The sequence below is a fragment of the Doryrhamphus excisus genome, unplaced genomic scaffold, assembly GCF_037039965.1.
Source record: "Doryrhamphus excisus strain RoL-2023G ecotype Guam unplaced genomic scaffold, RoL_Dexc_Guam_v1.1 HiC_scaffold_24, whole genome shotgun sequence".
Lineage (NCBI taxonomy): Eukaryota > Metazoa > Chordata > Actinopteri > Syngnathiformes > Syngnathidae > Doryrhamphus > Doryrhamphus excisus.
In genome coordinates, this window is record NW_027621862.1 from 7,465,865 (window position 1) to 7,483,337 (window position 17,473).

General features: G+C 49.3%; 7 non-coding genes across 7 annotated transcripts; 1 reads left to right on the forward strand and 6 right to left on the reverse strand.

The window, feature by feature from the left end:
• Positions 1 to 69: 69 nt before the first annotated feature.
• trnag-gcc (transfer RNA glycine (anticodon GCC)) lies at positions 70 to 140 on the reverse strand. The gene has a single exon. It is a non-coding gene; the product is annotated as a tRNA-Gly (tRNA).
• A 2,444-nt stretch (positions 141 to 2,584) lies between these two features.
• On the reverse strand, positions 2,585 to 2,658 carry trnat-agu (transfer RNA threonine (anticodon AGU)). Its single transcript has one exon. It is a non-coding gene; the product is annotated as a tRNA-Thr (tRNA).
• Positions 2,659 to 3,000: 342 nt separating this feature from the next.
• trnag-gcc (transfer RNA glycine (anticodon GCC)) lies at positions 3,001 to 3,071 on the reverse strand. Its single transcript has one exon. It is a non-coding gene; the product is annotated as a tRNA-Gly (tRNA).
• Positions 3,072 to 4,182: 1,111 nt separating this feature from the next.
• trnaa-cgc (transfer RNA alanine (anticodon CGC)) lies at positions 4,183 to 4,264 on the reverse strand. Its single transcript has one exon. It is a non-coding gene; the product is annotated as a tRNA-Ala (tRNA).
• Positions 4,265 to 13,309: 9,045 nt separating this feature from the next.
• Positions 13,310 to 13,383, reverse strand: trnat-cgu (transfer RNA threonine (anticodon CGU)). The gene has a single exon. It is a non-coding gene; the product is annotated as a tRNA-Thr (tRNA).
• A 1,904-nt stretch (positions 13,384 to 15,287) lies between these two features.
• Positions 15,288 to 15,361, reverse strand: trnan-guu (transfer RNA asparagine (anticodon GUU)). The gene has a single exon. It is a non-coding gene; the product is annotated as a tRNA-Asn (tRNA).
• Positions 15,362 to 15,652: 291 nt separating this feature from the next.
• trnak-uuu (transfer RNA lysine (anticodon UUU)) lies at positions 15,653 to 15,725 on the forward strand. Its single transcript has one exon. It is a non-coding gene; the product is annotated as a tRNA-Lys (tRNA).
• The last annotated feature ends 1,748 nt before the right edge of the window (positions 15,726 to 17,473 follow it).

The window sequence follows — 17,473 nt, forward strand, 5'->3', positions numbered from 1 at the left end:
TTTCGCAGGAAAAGAGCCTTTGTACTTTTTCAACATGAGCTCTAAAGAAAGGTAAAAGCTGAGATATACTGCATTGGCCGGGAATCGGACCCGGGCCTCCCGCTTGGCAAGCGAGAATTCTACCACTGAACCACCAATGCCACGTTGGGAAACCCTGTCGGAGAACAAATTAAATGGTCGAGTGGATGTGCCTCTGCAAAGTGGCGCTGAATGACAAAACTTTGCTGATGTCAAGGATCACCTGGCAACATGTGCATGGGAGGAAGACACATGGTTTGTGTGAGGGGCTACACAAGTCTTTCCACTTCTAGTTAAAAGCCAGGCACCTCACATCATTTCCATAAAGTACCAAGGGATTGTCCTGTTGCCCTTGTATTTTGTGGGTAAAAAGGAGGCGTTTGCAAGTGGACCTCAGACCCTATCACTGGTCACCTGAACAGGGACTTGAATCCCGGACACTCAGATCAAAAGTCTAATGTTCAGGTGACTGGCTCAAACTTTGTCTTGTCTGACCACTCTTTTGTCCAGAAGATATTTGGCTAATGTGGTCTGATTTCTTAAACCTGCAAATGTTCAAATACACAAGGGTATTGTCTTTGTAGGGCACATTGACACACAGTTTGCCAATTGGGAACCACACAAGTGCTGTGCAAGAGTGGAGCGCAAACATGAATGAACACTGACACTGATGCACCCAGAGAGCGCGCTGACCGCCACAGAGACTCACACCCTGCCAACTTCTGTTCAGTTGAAGCCATACTAATGCATGCTATGCTTCCAGCATGCCCTTTGTTTTGGATGTGACTCGCACCTTCTGGTGTAACAATCAAACAACATTGCAAACCAGGACACCAGCTTTACTCTTTGATGAACGCAAAGTATTTTTGGGTACAATCCAGGGGTCTTGTGCTCTCACGGAAATGGCTCTGTCCTTTTTCAACATGAGTTGAGACGAAATGTATTAAAATAGACACACTGCATTGGTCACTCAATCAGAATTTCTCAGTTTGCCAATTTCAGACTGCGTGACAAAGAATCAAGTCAAACTCCATCGACAGGATGGACAGGGGACAACAAAGCAGGGAAGATAAGGGATAGGGAGGAGAGGGGAAAGATGCGACCGCCTTTGTTGAGAGCCAGAGAAGAAGCTCTCCACTCTGCAAGGTCAAGTACAGTATGCCAGAAGATTTGACCTTGTGAGTTGTCCTCATTCAACTTTGAATCAACTTTGCTGCCGCCCTCAGTAACCTACCATCCAAATTATCAATACCACATGGCTTATCGCTTTTAATGGAATGCAAGTTTTCCTACCTCATCTACACTTATCCTCTTAAATTGAAAACTACACAGTTTATCCTACACAATATTGTTCTTTATCTGACAGTCTACCATCAATATCTATCATCTGATCTCTAATCAAATTTATTTTATTAATAAAAAGATATTGCTGCTCCCAGTCAGGTAACTGACATTTGGACAGGTTTTGAGTGGAGATGGGATTTGTCTTGGTCCTCGGTCGAACGGTTAGGGTCATTCATAAGCGCTATCTGCCAACTGCTGTCATTCTGAAGCGACTGACGACATAAATACGAATAAAACCCGTCAATAAATGATAGACTTGAGTTTCTGGTAAGTACTACACAAGAAGATAAGGTGCTCAACTGGAGAAGGGAGTGTGGACTGGGTTTAGGGTTAGACCAATACTGTATTTGGCATAGAAATTGGGGCTCAGATTAGTGTTTGGTACTTGGGAACAATAAATCAAGGACTGGGTTTATTCACTATTACATGACAAGAGACTAGTCCAGAGAACGTAGCCAGGATTAGGTTTGGGGTATTTGTCTGATGCTGAGGGACAGATCCTGGACTCATTTCCGATCCCAACATCTCTTCTACAAAAACGCACTTGACTTCTTGGAGAATGTGGGCATCGATTCCGCTCCCTCTCGCATGCAAAGCGAGCTCTCTACCATTTGAGCTAATTCCCCTGCCATCACAGCGTTGACAGAGAAGGTTCAGTCTCATAACTATTTTGGTTCCTTTGCTGGAGTACGTCAATTCCGCAGCTGACCGAGTTTCTCAGGGAACACAAGGAGCGAGAGGTTCAGTCATCACTGGGAACTTTGGAAGTGTAGTCACCTTTAGTCAGGTCTGCTTTGGTGAACTTCAGAAGCATCATGACCAGTCTGCATCAAAACATTATCTGAAATCCTGTGGCAGGTTTCTGGCATTGATTCTTAATTCAGTTGCCATCCCTGATAGATGGTAATGGTAGTCTCTTTGCTTGTCTGAAGTCTGTGTCGCACCCAAATGTGCGGCAAATGTGAACCACCAATGCCACGTGGGGACACAGTGTAAGAGAAAAAAAATCAACTGTCAAGTGGATGAGCCTCTGCAAAGTGGCGCTGAATGACAACACATCACAATGTCATACTCTTTGGATTCAAGCACCTTCTGGTGTAATGGGATCCACAACAATCATGTCAGCTGTGGATGCAACGTCAATTCATTCTTGAAGGGCAAGTGACAAAAAGAAGTACATGGTTCAGAAATCAGCTGCCAAAGTTTCACTGACCAAGCACCCAGGCACTGCTGGGATTTGAACCCAGGATCTCCTGTTTACTAGACAGGCACTTTGACCAGCTTAGCCACAGTGCCAGCAGTGCATCTGGCACCAACACAAAAACAGTTCGCCAATGGGGAAAAATGTTCATACAAGGGAGGGAGTCCAAAGTCCTACACATGTGTGGATTGAGAGTCCCTGGGTGGGCTCGAACCACCAACCTCTCAGTCAACAGCCAAACGTGCTGACCAATTGCGTGACAGAGACTACAACAGCATGACTGCAGTAAGGTTTCAATAAGTGCTGTCCACCTTAACTCTCGGGTGGTCCGGTCTGTTACGTTTCAGGTGTCACTCTGAATTCTGCCCTTTCGCAGGAAAAGAGCCTTTGTACTTTTTCAACATGAGCTATAAAGAAAGGTATAAGCTGAGATATACTGCATTGGCCGGGAATCGGACCCGGGCCTCCCGCTTGGCAAGCGAGAATTCTACCACTGAACCACCAATGCCATATTGGGAAACACTGTCGGAGAACAAATTAAATTGTGGATGTGCCGCTGCAAAGTGGCGCTGAATGACAAAACATCACAACACACGCACGGGATGCCAGGGGAGGCCGAGTACTAACAGAGCTGAGCGAGAGGGCATAAGAAAAAAATTAGTGATCTTGTGGTGGTTACCCGACAGCACCAAGGATATGGTGCACCTCTGATGCGCAATGCATGCCAGGTGATGTTCATTTAGCGAGCAGACATTCTTGTGGGGGACAAGCTCAACAGTAGGAATGTTAAGAGAACTGACCAGTCCGCTATCAATGAAGTTCTCATCCGCACCAGACTCAATTAATGCTGTGGTAGGAGAAGCTTCCCCCGCCCAGGATATCGTACTTTCCACCTGAAGTCGGCCCACCAAAGCGGATGACGCAGCCGGTGTGGTTGGAGCGGGCAGTGCCAGCAGCTGGGGAATATCCCTGGCGGAGGAAGAGCGTTGGCGTGCTGGGCGAACTGGACAGCGGGAAATTGTGTGTAGGACTCCCACAGTACAGGCACAGCCACAGGCGTAGACAGTGACTCCTCTCCGCTGACGAAAGGCGACTGGCTCCCAGTTGCATGGGGACGACACTCCCGATGTCGTCAGATGGCGCTCCACTGCTGGAGCAGGGAGGGAGGAGTGGTGCCGGAAGAGCCCCGGGAGGTGGGATTTGGAGCCGACGTGTGGGTCGGAGCGGCTCCGCCCGATACGCGTTTCGTAGCGCCTCGTCATTCCAGCAGCTCTCTGCCGCTATCCCGGTTAGCTCAGTTGCTTAGCGTGTGGTGCTAATAACGCCAAGGTCATGGGTTCAACCCCCCGTACTGGCCACTCTTCTTTATGTGCTCCAGGAACAACAAAACGGCGACAACCCACTGGCCCCCATATCCAACATCACACCACCCACCCACCTGTGAAACACATTCGACAAGGCCGCTGAAAACAGCATGTCAAAAGCAGAGTGGCAACAAACCTCTCGGCCACCGAGACTGCAAGAAGCAGATCAATGGGGACAGTGGACCCCATGCGGACCACGAAAGGACAACACCCCGGCCCTCATAACCAACAGTACCAACAAATGCCCAACCAAAGCGTCACAGACAGGATTTGAACCTGTGCGGGGAAACCCCATTGGATTGCGAGTCCAACACCTTAACCTCTCGGCCACTGTTACCGCTTGGAAAAGACCAATGCGGGCAGGGGACCCCATTGTCCTAGAACCAAAATTTTGCTGATGTCAAGGATCAGCTGGCAACATGTGCATGGGAGGAAGACACATGGTTTGTGTGAGGGGCTACACAAGTCTTTCCACTTCTAGTTAAAAGGCACCTCACATCGTTTCCATGAAGTACCAAGGGATTGTCCTGTTGCCCTTGTATTCCCTTGTATTGTCCTTGTATTCCATCCATGTACTAACCAGGCCCGCCCCTGCTTAGCTTCTGAGATCGGACGTTTTCAGGGTCAATCAAGGGGGGCGAAGCCCACATCAGGAGGTTTGCCACCTGTTAGCAGGGTGCCCCACCATCTGAACAGGTGCTCTTTAAATGAGTTTAACAACACCAAAACTGATTTTCTTCTAAACACCACTCTCGACAACAAATTTTCTACGGACAAAGTCAATGTTCCAATCCCCAAAAGGTGAAAAAATATCCTTTACAACTGTTCACCCAGCTCTCTCCATCGACTCTCCCATCATCTTTGTCCTCTCTTTGGAGGGAGAAGAGAGGAGGTCTGGATTGAATCGGAGAGGCATTTTACACAAATCAATCCATGAACCAGGAACTGCCACAGCAAAAGGCCTCAAAGCGGCCCACGCCTGTAAGGCTTCCCTTACAAAGTTCGGGAGGACCCCGAGCACTGGGCTGGGGGGAAACAGACAAAGATTAAACACACCAAAATTATTTACTACACCCAGATCCTTCAGGAAAAACTCCTTCCAGGGAGCCCGACAATCTGGATCCAGAAATTTTCTGAGCACGTTTAGTCTCAGTGCCTGTTTCTTCAAGACTAAATCAATTAAATTCAGACCTCCCTTATCAATATCGTGCGGCTCCTTTTGAGTGTCCTCTGTTGTCAGTGAACCTCACAAGGTCACAGTTTTTTTTTCCTGATCAGGGCACCGTTTTAGGTTGGGAGGATGAGTGATCGAAGGCGCCAGATTAAGGTTCCTTACGTTCAGGAGGCTCTGGTTGAAATCCCACAGCTGGCATTTTCCTGGTCAGCTCCGTTATCCACGACTGGAATGATTTGGCAGCAAAAGACCGTCAGATTGTACAAGACACCTGAACACCTTGAGAAGAAAATTAAGAAAGGTTTTGTTCTAATTAGAAGGGTTTGTTTAACCGGACTGGTTGTTGCAACCGCAACCCGACTCAAGGTTCAACGTGACATTGTGACATACAAAAGAGGAAATCCCCATCGGGGAATCGATCCCCAGTCTTCCACGTGACAGGCGGAGATACTGTCCACTATACTAACAAGGACTGCTGCTGAGCTGATGTGGTGTCGATTGGCCAAAGGGGAATTCAGAACAGGCTCGTGGCCCATGACCGTTTTCATGGCAGCTGGAGACTTTAACCACTGAAATCCATCCCGCTTATCCTCATCAACGGACTGTATTCCCCACCCGTTACCAGCATGGCGACATTCCAACCCAAGATGGGAACACACTGGACCAGGGACACAGCAACATAGTAGGTGGCACAGACACAGCTTCACATTGCCCCCACTTTTAGACTCGACTGAAAAAGGACTCTCTTGCTTGGTGCTAACATGATGACCATTAGCATGTTAGCATTTAAGCTAATTTACTCATGCTAGTTTTTTTTTTTACCCCAGACACAGTCTCTTTGAGAGGAGGCAGTGGTCCATCAGGACCAAAACCTCACGCCACAAGAACAGTTTCGTCCCGTCTGCTGTCAGCCTCATCAACAAGGCCCGGAACCCCCCTGACACTGTTCACACCCCACCTCTGCCTCACCCTGCCACTTTGACACTTTATATGCGTTAAATTAACGCTCAGTTTTGACTCTTAGGAAAAACAATCAGACTGCACTTCCGGAATAACAAATAAAAACAGACTGCGTACATATATTTATACTGCATTCTGTATATTTTGTATTTTAATTTTTTAATCGATGTGTCTGCACCTACTTCACCAAAACAAATCCCCAGTCGAGGTGAGCAGGCCCCGTCTCCACTGTAAACTGTGTGGACTGGGCACTGCTTCCCTTTTCAGAGGCGCCGGACGGTTTGCCAGAACCCCTTCGAGGCCGACCGAAAGTCGTGCTCCATGGCCTCACCGAATTCCTCCCACACCCGAGTTTTTGCCTGGACAAGCGCCGAAGCCGCGAACCGTTTGGCCTGACAGTACCTGTCAGCTGCTTCCGGAGTCCCACAAGCCATCAATGCTGGATAGGACTCCTTCTTCAGCTTGATGGCGGCCCTGACCTCTGGTGTCCACCTGACTGGCACCGACCGCCTTGCGGCCGCAGCTCCAGTCAGCCACCTCAGCAATGGAGGCACGGAATATGGCCCATTCGGACTCAATATCCCGGTCCTCCCCCGGGATGCAGGTGAAGCTCTGCCAGAGGTGAGAGTTGAAGACTCGACGAACGGGAGACTCTGCCAGACGTTCCCAGCACACCCTCACTACTCGTTTGGGTCTACCAGGTCTGTCCAGCATCCTCCCCCGCCATCTAACCCAACTCATCACCGGGTGGTGATCAGTTGACAGCTCAGCCCCTCTCTTCACCCGCCTGTCCAGAACATGCGGACGCAGGTCTGATGACACGACTACAATGTCGATCATAGACCTGCAGCCTAGGGTGTCCTGGTGCCAAGTGCACTTATGGACATCCCTATGTTCGAACATGGTGTTAGTTATGGACAAACTGTGGTTCGCACAGAAGTCCAATAACATCACACCTCCCGGGTTCAGATCAGGGAGGCCGTTCCTCCCAATCACGGCCCTCCAGGTCACACTGTCATTGCCCATATGGGCATTGAAGTCTCCCAGTAGAACAACAGAGTCACCAGGACTCCAAAAAGACCGGGTACTCCGAACTGCCATTTGGCGCGTACGCACACATGACAGTTAGGACCTTTTCCCCAGCCCGAAGGCGTAGAGAAATTACCCTCTCGTTCACCGGGGCTGACTCCAACACAGAGGCACGAGGCCGGGGGTCTATTGATAAGCCTACACCAGCTCGCTGCCTCTCCCCTGCAGCAACTCCAGAGTGGAACAAGGTCCAGTCCCTCTTAGGGTCATGACCGAAAGACGGACATCTCGGATACAGGCGGCTGAAATGAGTTTCCTCCGTAGGGTAGCTGGACTCACCCTAAGAGATAGGGTGAGGAGCTCAGTCATCCGGGAGGGCTCAGAGTAGAGCCGCTTCTCCTTCACATCGAGAGGAGTCAGTTGAGGTGGCTCGGGCATCTAGTCCGGATGCCTCCCGGACGCCTCCCTGGTGAGGTGTTCCGGGCATACCCAGCCGGGAAAAGGCCCCGGGGCAGACCTAGGACACGCTGGAGGGATTATGTCTCACAGCTGGCCTGGTAACACCTCGGTGTCCTCCCGGTGGAGCTGGAGGAGGTGGCCGGGGACCGGGAAATCTGGGCTTCCCTACTAAGACTGCTGCCCCCCGCGACCTGGACCTGGATAAGCGGAGGAAAATGGGTGGATGGATGGACTTGTATACTAAAATGAGATGGAGATAATTGCAATATTTGTCGGAATAGTTCTGGAACAAATGGTGGAAGGAGTATCAGACCAACATTGCTCTGAGACAAAGATGGCATACGCCAAGAAGAAACATGCAAGTTGGAGATGTGGTGATCGTCAAAGAGGAGGAGGTTCCCCGAAACGAACGGAAACTGGCTGGGATTCTTCAAGTCCATAAGAGTGACAATGGACTAATGAGGACAGTTGCGGTGTTTCACGATGCTTCAATGTCCCGCAATGGCATGTGAATGCACTCAAGAGCAGTAAATGCATCGAGAACAGCAGTAAAGGAAGCGTGAACTCTCGCAATAGGCGCCGCTCTGGTGGCAGCCTGCTACAGCAGCTCTCGCTCCTCGCTGTGTTCTTTTCTTCTTTATTCTGTCTTTTCATTCTTTTTCTAGGTTATTCTTAAAAAGGATCTGCTTAGTAATTGCTCAGTTCAACTGTCCACCATAGTGACAGTGTTGAGCTGGCATTTCTCATATAATTTTTTCGACGATGTTTTCGACCGCACGCCGAAACTCTATTGTTTACAGTAGGGACCAGCTGTTGGCGCTCCGCAACACAGCGGCGCTGCCCCACAAGAGGCTCGAGGTTCCCCGGGAGGTAAAGAGGAGAAGACGGGGAAGCCGTGCCGGAGCCCAATGCCGCGACAAGAGGAGGAGATACAGACCAGTTCTCCCGTCCATCATCATGGGGAACGTAAGATCTCTCCCCAATAAGATGGACGAGCTAGCGGCACTGACCCGGCATCAGAGGCAGTTCCGGGAGTGTAGCGTCATGTTGTTTACGGAAACGTGGCTGGATACACGGACCCCAGACACGATCGCTACACTACACGGATTCACACTACTGCGGGCGGACAGGACAAAGGAGAGCGGTAAGAGGAAAGGAGGCGGGCTGGCAGTGTTTGTGAATGATAGATGGTGTAACTCTGGGCACACTATTAAAGAGCAACTCTGCAGCAAAGACATTGAACTGTTAGCCGTTAGCATGAGACCGTACTATCTGCTGCGGGAATTCTCGCACGTTATCGCGATAGCGGCGTACATTCCCCCCTCTGCTAATGCCGACGCGGCCTGTGACATCATCCACTCTGCCGTGGGCCGGCTACAAACACAACATCCGCAGGCTCTCCTTCTTCTCTCAGGTGATTTCAACCACGTTTCTCCATCCTCCACCCTGCCCACCTTCACCCAGTATGTCACCTGCTGCACCAGAGACAAAAAAACACTGGACTTGTGTTATGCCAACACCAAGGAGGCATACACCTCAACAGCACTTCCTCCCCTGGGTAGATCAGACCACAACCTGGTTCATCTCCAGCCTGTGTACAAACCCCTGGTACGCAGGCTGCCAGCTGTGTCCCGCACAGTGAAGAGATGGTCTGATGAAGCCGATGAGGCTCTGAAGGACTGTTTCAACACAACAGTGTGGGAGGAACTCTGCCATCCTCATGGGGACGATATAGACAGTCTCACTGACTGCGTCACAGACTACATAAACTTCTGTGTGGAAAACACTGTACCCACCAGGACTGTACGGTGTTTCTCCAACAACAAACCGTGGATTAATCCGGACATAAAGGCTCTCCTAAAGGAGAAGAAGAGGGTCTTTAAGTCAGGAAATAGGGAAGAGCTGAAGGCTGTGCAGAAGGAGCTGAGGAGGAAAATCAGGGAAGGGAAGGACTGCTACAGGAAAAAGATGGAGGAACAGCTGCAGCAGAACAACGTCAGAGGAGTCTGGAGAGGCCTGAAAACCATCTCTGGCCACAAGGGGCCCGACTCCCAGGCTGCTGGGGACCAGGCGTGGGCTAACGATCTAAATCTTTTTTTCAACAGGTTCGATCAACCATCTGCCCATCCCCCAGCCCAGCACCTTCCGCCGAAACTCCTGCCGAAACTCCCCCCATCGACACCTCGAGTGGACAGCCCTACCCCCACCTCCCCCTCCTGCACACAGCCACCCCCCACCACTTCTCACCTCATCAGCTCAACCTCCTCACCAACCTCCCCCCTCACACAGGGCCCCTGCTCCAACCTGACCCTCACAACATCCCAGGTGAGAAACCAGCTCCGGAAAACCAAGGCGAGGAAGGCGGCGGGACCAGACGGCATCAGCTCCAGGCTCCTGAAGTCCTGCGCGGACGAGCTGTGCGGGATTGTTGAGCACATCTTCAACCTGAGCCTGAAGCTGGGGAGGGTGCCACAGCTGTGGAAGACATCCTGCGTGGTTCCTGTCCCCAAGACGCCGCACCCCAAGGACCTCAGCAGCTACAGGCCGGTGGCACTTACATCACACCTGATGAAGACCCTGGAGCGGCTGATCCTTGACCATCTCCGCCCCCTGGTGGGTCCTTCGATGGACCCGCTTCAGTTTGCCTATCAACCTGGCACTGGGGTGGACGACGCCGTCATCTTCCTCCAGCACAGAGCGCTCTCTCACCTGGAGAAACCTGGGAGCACGGTGAGAATCATGTTCTTTGATTTTTCCAGTGCGTTCAACACCATCCAGCCAGCACTTCTGAGGGACAAGCTGGAGCACACAGGGGTGGACCTGCACCTCACATCGTGGATACTGGACTACCTCACCAACCGTCCACAGTATGTGAGGACACGGGACTGTGTGTCCGACACGGTTGTCTGCAGTACGGGGGCTCCGCAGGGAACGGTCCTGGCTCCGTTCCTTTTCACCCTCTACACAGCAGACTTCTCCTACAACACCCCAACCTGCCACCTGCAGAAGTTCTCTGACGACTCTGCAATTGTTGGCCTCATCACAGATGGGGACGACTTGGAGTACAGAGGACTGACACGGGACTTTGTGGATTGGTGCCAGCGGAACTGCCTCCAGATTAACACGGGGAAAACCAGAGAGCTGGTGGTGGATTTCCGCAGGCGCATCCACTCTCCTCCAACACCAGTGAACATTCAGGGAATCGACATTGAGATGGTGACATCTTACAAGTACCTGGGTGTTCATCTCAACAATAGACTGGACTGGACTCATCACACGGAAGCACTTTACAGGAAGGGTATGAGCAGACTCTATCTGCTCAGGAGACTGAGGTCTTTTGGAGTGCAAGGGGCACTCCTCAAGACGTTCTATGACTCTGTTGTGGCTTCAGCCATTTTCCAGGGAGTGGTCTGCTGGGGCAGCAGCATTTCGGCTGCGGATAGGAAGAGACTGGATAAGATCATCAGGAAGGCCAGCTCTGCACTGGGTTGCCCTCTTGACCCAGTGGAGGTGGTGGGAGAGAGGAGGATGTTGGCTAAGCTGTCATCCATGTTGGAGAACGACTCCCACCCCCTGCAGGACACTTTGACAGCACTTGAGAGCTCCTTCAGCGATAGACTGCTTCACCCCAAGTGTGTGAAGGAGCGATATCGCAGGTCTTTTCTTCCTGCAGCTGTCAGGCTGTACAACCAGCACCGCTCACAATAGACTTCTACACTGCTATGTACATCTGTGTAATACTTGCTTTTAGTCAGTATAGTTACTCCAGACCCCATTCACTGTGCAATATCTGATAATCCTCCATGTGCAATATTATGGGCTCTAATGCAATATACTAAGTTCTATGTGAAGTATTTCCATAATGCCTCATATTAACTCTCTAACAGGATCTCAGTGTATAGACTGGTCATATATCTCATCTGGTTTCATATTATCTACATACTGTATTGCATATAACTCTGGGAAAAACTGTTGATTTCTGTTAATACTTGGGTTGTTTATATTGTTTATTTTTCTATATTGTGTATTTTGTACTGCTTAACTGACTGTACTCTTGCTGCTGTGCAATACAAATTTCCCCACTGAGGGACGAATAAAGGCATATCTTTACTAGACCAGGTCAGCTAAGTAACAAAGACAATACATCTGCAAGCTCTTCAAAGGACACCTAAAGACCAAAGCCATAGCAGAGGATGGTTTCGATCCATCAACCTCTGGGTTATGGGCCCAGCACGCTACCGCTGTGCAACCCGACTCAAGGTTCGACGTGACATTGTGACATACAAAAGAGGAACTCCCCGTCGGGGAATCGAACCCCAGTCTTCCACGTGACAGGCGGAGATACTGTCCACTATACTAACGAGGACTGCTGCTGAGCTGATGTGGTGTCGATTGGCCAAAGGGGAATTCAGAACAGGCTCGTGGCCCATGACCGTTTTCATGGTAGCTGGAGACTTTAACCACTGAAATCCATCCCGCTTATCCTCATCAACGGACTGTATTCCCCACTGACTCCCCATTCCCCACACTGGACCAGGGACACAGCAACATAGTAGGTGGCACAGACACAGCTTCACATTGCCCCCACTTTTAGACTCGACTGAAAAAGGACTCTCTTGCTTGGTGCTAACATGATGACCATTAGCATGTTAGCATTTAAGCTAATTTACTCATGTCTCAAGGCAAATAGACACATGGCATGATGTGGGGACACTATGGGACTGCCTTAACACTTTTGGACCTTGAGGCTGTCCAGCTCTGCCAGAGGTGAGAGTTGAAGACTCGACGAACGGGAGACTCTGCCAGACGTTCCCAGCACACCCTCACTACTCATTTGGGTCTACCAGGTCTGTATCACCAAAAGAGCTGAACCGCCCAATGTGGGGCTCGAACCCACGACCCTGAGATTAAGAGTCTCATGCGCTCCCCACTCAGCTAACCGGCTAACTGGGCCTTTTTCGGCCAAGATATCACTTTTTAATTTTTTTTTAATTGATGTGGTCTTCTTGATGTTTGATCAATTCCACAGCCAACCTAGTTTCTCAGGGAACAAAGGAGCGAGAGGTTCAGTCCTAGCTGAGAACTTTGGAAGTGTAGTCATCTTAACCCTCCTGTTATGTTCATTTGTCAGGAACAGCCATGATGTTCCCGGGTCAGTTTGCATGCTTATTTATCTGAAAGATGTCCAAAACCAAAAAAAATCCCCACAAGCATTGTTAGTTGTTCACTACTAACTCCATTACTAACTATTCTATCAATGTTTAGTGCAATGGTGTACCTTACCTCTCACAGGTAATGGTTTAATTAATTTTAACAGCTGGGATAGGCTCCAGCATCCCCCGCGACCCGCGTGAGGAAAAAGCGGTAGAAAATGAAAGAATGAATGATTAATTAATTTAATTAATCAGAGGCATCATGACCAGTCTGCATCAAAACATTATCTGAAATCCTGTGGCAGGTTTCTGGCATTGATTCCTAATTCAGTTGCCATCCCTGATAGATGGTAATGGTAATCATGCCCGCGTGGCAGGCGAGTCTCTTTGCTTGTCTGACGTCTGTGTCGCATCCTGATTGTCGCATCCTGAACGACAACACATCACAATGTCATACTCTTTGGATTCAAGCACCTTCTGGCGTAATGGGATCCATAACAATCATGTCAGCTGTGGATGCAATGTCAATTCGTTCTTGAAGGGCAAGTGACAAAAAGAAGTACATGGTTCAGAAATCAGCTGCCAAAGTTTCACTGACCAAGCACCCAGGCACTGCTGGGATTTGAACCCAGGATCTCCTGTTTACGAGACAGGCACTTTGACCAGCTTAGCCACAGCGCCAGCAGTGCATCTGGCACCAACGCAAAAACAGTTCGCCAATGGGGAAAAAATGTTCATACAAGGGAGGGAGTCCAAAGGCCAACACATGCGTGAATTGAGAGTCCCTGGGTGGGCTCGAACCACCAACCTCTCAGTTCACAGCCAAACGTGCTGACCAATTGCGTGACAGAGACTACAACAGCATGACTGCAGTCAGGTTTCACTAAGTGCTGTCCACCTTAACTCTCGGGTGGTCCGGTCTGTTACGTTTCAGGTGTCATTCTGAATTCTAGCAAGCAGCCATTCTTGTGGGGGACAAGCTCAACAGTAGGAATGTTAAGAGAACTGACCAGTCCGCTATCAATGAAGCTCTCGTCCGCCCCAGAGTCAATTAATGCTGTGGTAGGAGAAGCTTCTCCCGCCCAGGATATCGTACCTTCCACCTGAAGTCGGCCCACCAAAGCGGATGACGCAGCCGGTGTGGTTGGAGCGGGCAGTGCCAGCAGCTGGGAAATGTCCCTGGTGGAGGAAGAGCGTTGGCGTGCTTGGCGAACTGGACAGCGGGAAATTGTGTGTAGGACTCCCACAGTACAGGCACAGCCACAGGCGTAGACGGTGACTCCTCTCCACTGACGAAAGGCGACTGGCTCCCAGTTGCATGGGGACGACACTCCCAATGTCGTCAGCCGGCTCTCCGCTGCTGGAGCAGGGAGAGAGGAGTGGTGCCGGAAGAGCCCCAGGAGGTGGGATTTGGAGCCGACGTGTGGGTCGGAGAGGCGCCGCCCGATACGCGTTTCGTAGTGCCTTGTCATTCCAGCAGCTCTCTGCTGCTATCCCGGTTAGCTCAGTTGGTCAGCCTGGGGATGCTAATAACGCCAAGGTCATGGGTTCGCCCCCCCCCGTACTGGCCTCTCTTCTTTATGTGCTCCTGGAACAACAAAACGGCGACAACCCACTGGAAACGACCAATGGGGGCAGGTGACCCCATTGTCCTAGAACCAACCTTTTGCTGATGTCAAGGATCAGCTGGCAACATGTGCATGGGAGGAAGACACATGGTTTGTGTGAGGGGCTACACAAGTCTTTCCACTTCTAGTTAAAAGCCAGGCACCTCACATCATTTCCATAAAGTACCAAGGGATTGTCCTGTTGCCCTTGTATTTTGTGGGCAAAAAGGAGGCGTTTGCAAGTGGACCTCAGACCCTATCACTGGTCACCTGAACAGGGACTTGAATCCCGGACACTCAGATCATAAGTCTAATGTTCAGGTGACTGGCTCAAACTTTGTCTTGTCTGACCACTCTTTTGTCCAGAAGATATTTGGCTAATGTGGTCTGATTTCTTAAACCTGCAAATGTCCAAATACACAAGGGTATTGTCTTTGTAGGGAGCATTGCAGTACATGTGACATGTATACTACATATGACATCAGAAATGATGGGTATTTATTCAACAGAACAAGAACAACATTTCTTTTAAATAACAGCATAGGAGCTGATGAAACACAGAGAAGGCACTGCTGGGATTTGAACCCTGGATCTCCTGTTTACTAGACATGTCTGTCAAAAAATCACAACAGTATACAGTGTCTTCTCTTACGGGCCGCTGCTTACCAGTTGATGGGGTTTGACTTGATTCCTTTTAACATAAAAGCATTCCGTCATCTCTTAATCTATAATCCTGGCTGGCGCTTTTGCAAAAGCTAATATTTTCAAGCAGTACTTCTGTGTTTCACCAGACCTTTGCAGAAACAAACTGAAATCTGCGACTTGATCAACCTAACTTCTGATCAAATGTGTTGGACCATGGAAGCTTTAATGTGCTTTTGAAAAGTCATTGACACACAGTTTGCCAATTGGGAACCACACAAGTGCAAGAGTGGAGTGCAAACACGAATGAACAGTGGCACTGATGCACCCTGAGAACGTCCCTGGGAGGGCTCGAACCACCAGCCTCCCGGATAACAGCCGAGCGCGCTGACCGATTGCGCCACAGAGACTTACACCCTGCCGACTTCTGTTCACATACTAACGCATGCTATGCTTCCAGCATGCCCTTTGTTTTGGATGGGACTCGCACCTTCTGGTGTAACAATCAAGGCATTGCAAACCAGGACACCAGCTTTACTCTTTGATGAACGCAAAAGAAGATGGGAAGATAAGGGATAGGGAGGAGAGGGGGAAGATGCGAACGCCTTTGTTGAGAGCCAGAGAAGAAGCTCTCCTCTCTGCAAGGTCAAGTACAGTATGCCAGAAGATTTTACGTTGTGAGTTGTCCTGAGTCAACAAAGGCCTGGATAGCTCAGTTGGTAGAGCATCAGACTTTTAATCTGAGGGTCCAGGGTTCAAGTCCCTGTTCAGGCGGTGAAGGTAGGCCCCTTCCCTGAAATGTTAAACCTGCTTCCTTTATCCTCCTTCTGTGGTCAAGTACAGTATGCCAGAAGATTTCTGCACCTTCATCCTCAAAACCGAGAAGGCCAAGGAGATGACCGTGCACACAAGGAATAACGTGTTTAAGTAACCCCTTTCGACCAAGCAACATTGCGATCTTCCAGGACTGTGGGTAAACGCCACTCTCAATAATTCTGTATAATTGAAGGTACAGTACGAGACAGGCACTTTGACCAGCTTAGCCACAGCGCCAGCTGTGCATCTGGCACCAACACAAAAACAGTTCGCCAATGGGGAAAAATGTTCATACAAGGGAGGGAGTCCAAAGTCCAACACGTGTGAATTGAGAGTCCCTGGGTGGGCTCGAACCACCAACCTCTCAGTTAGCAGCCAAACGCGCTGACCAATTGCGTGACAGAGACTACAACAGCACACAAGGAATAACTTGTATAAGTAAACCTTTTCGACCTCGCACCTTTGCGATCTTCCGGGACTGTGGGTAAACACCATTCTCAATAATTAAATTGAAGATATGGCATATGGGCTCCTGAATCAACTTTGCTGCCGCCCTCAGTAACCTCCCAACCAAATTATAAATACCACATGGCTCATCGCTTTTAATGGAATGCAACTGTTTTCCTACCTCATCTACACTTACCCTCTTAAATTGAAAACTACGCAGTTTATCCTACATTGTCTTGTTCTTTATAATAGAATCTGACAGTCAACCGTCAACATCTATCATCTGATCTCTAATCAAATTTACTTTATTGATAAAAAATTGAGAAATATTTGCCAATTTGGACAATTGTCAATCTGCCCCCACTTTGGACACATCGTCGTGTTTCATTGTTTGGCAACTGCTTTGTGACTTCGCCTGTCCCCTTAAAAATCCCTTCCTTCAGGTTTCCATAGTGTCGTGGTTGTCACGTTTGCCGAACACGCAAAAGGTCCCTAGTTAATTTCACAGCCAACCAAGTTAGGAATTGTGGTCATACAAGAAGGGGGTTTGTTTTTTTGTATTTCGAATAAAATGTTTTCTGCATTTTGAACAATTTTCCACAGGAAAGACATCTTTCAGATGTATCAACAAAAGAGTTGAACTGCCCAATGTGGGGCTCGAACCCAAGACCCTGAGAGTAAGAGTCTCATGCGCTACCAACTGAGCCAAACAGGCCTTTTTCAGCTCCAGATATAATTTTTTGTTTTTCTTTTTTATCGATGTGGCCACCTTGATGTTTGATCAATTCCACAGACAACCTTGTTTCTCAGGGAACAGAAGGAGCGAGACTTTCAGTCATCAGTAGTTCTACAAACTCCGACTCAGGCCACATCTTTGTACCCGACATTTCCAATTTATGATGATGAATTTAGGATTTATGATCACTCTGCAACTGCCTCTGAACAGACACCCATGTCCACCCTCTCTTGGGGAACATTTGACTCGACTCAATTAAATGACACACTCAAACCAAAATTCTACAATCCTCCCAACCCCGTTGGCACATCATGCCCCCACCCCAAGGTTATCAAACTCGCTCCCAAGGAAATGTTGGAACTTGGGAAAGCATTAAGAATGGCAAGAAGTAGGATTAAGAATCCTACTTCTTGCCAAAAGCCTACCCTATGGTAGAAGATAAGATATGCCTTTATTCGTCCCTCAGTGGGGAAATTTGCAAGGTCCCGCAAGTTCCGCAACAGCAGGGGGAGTACTTCAGTAT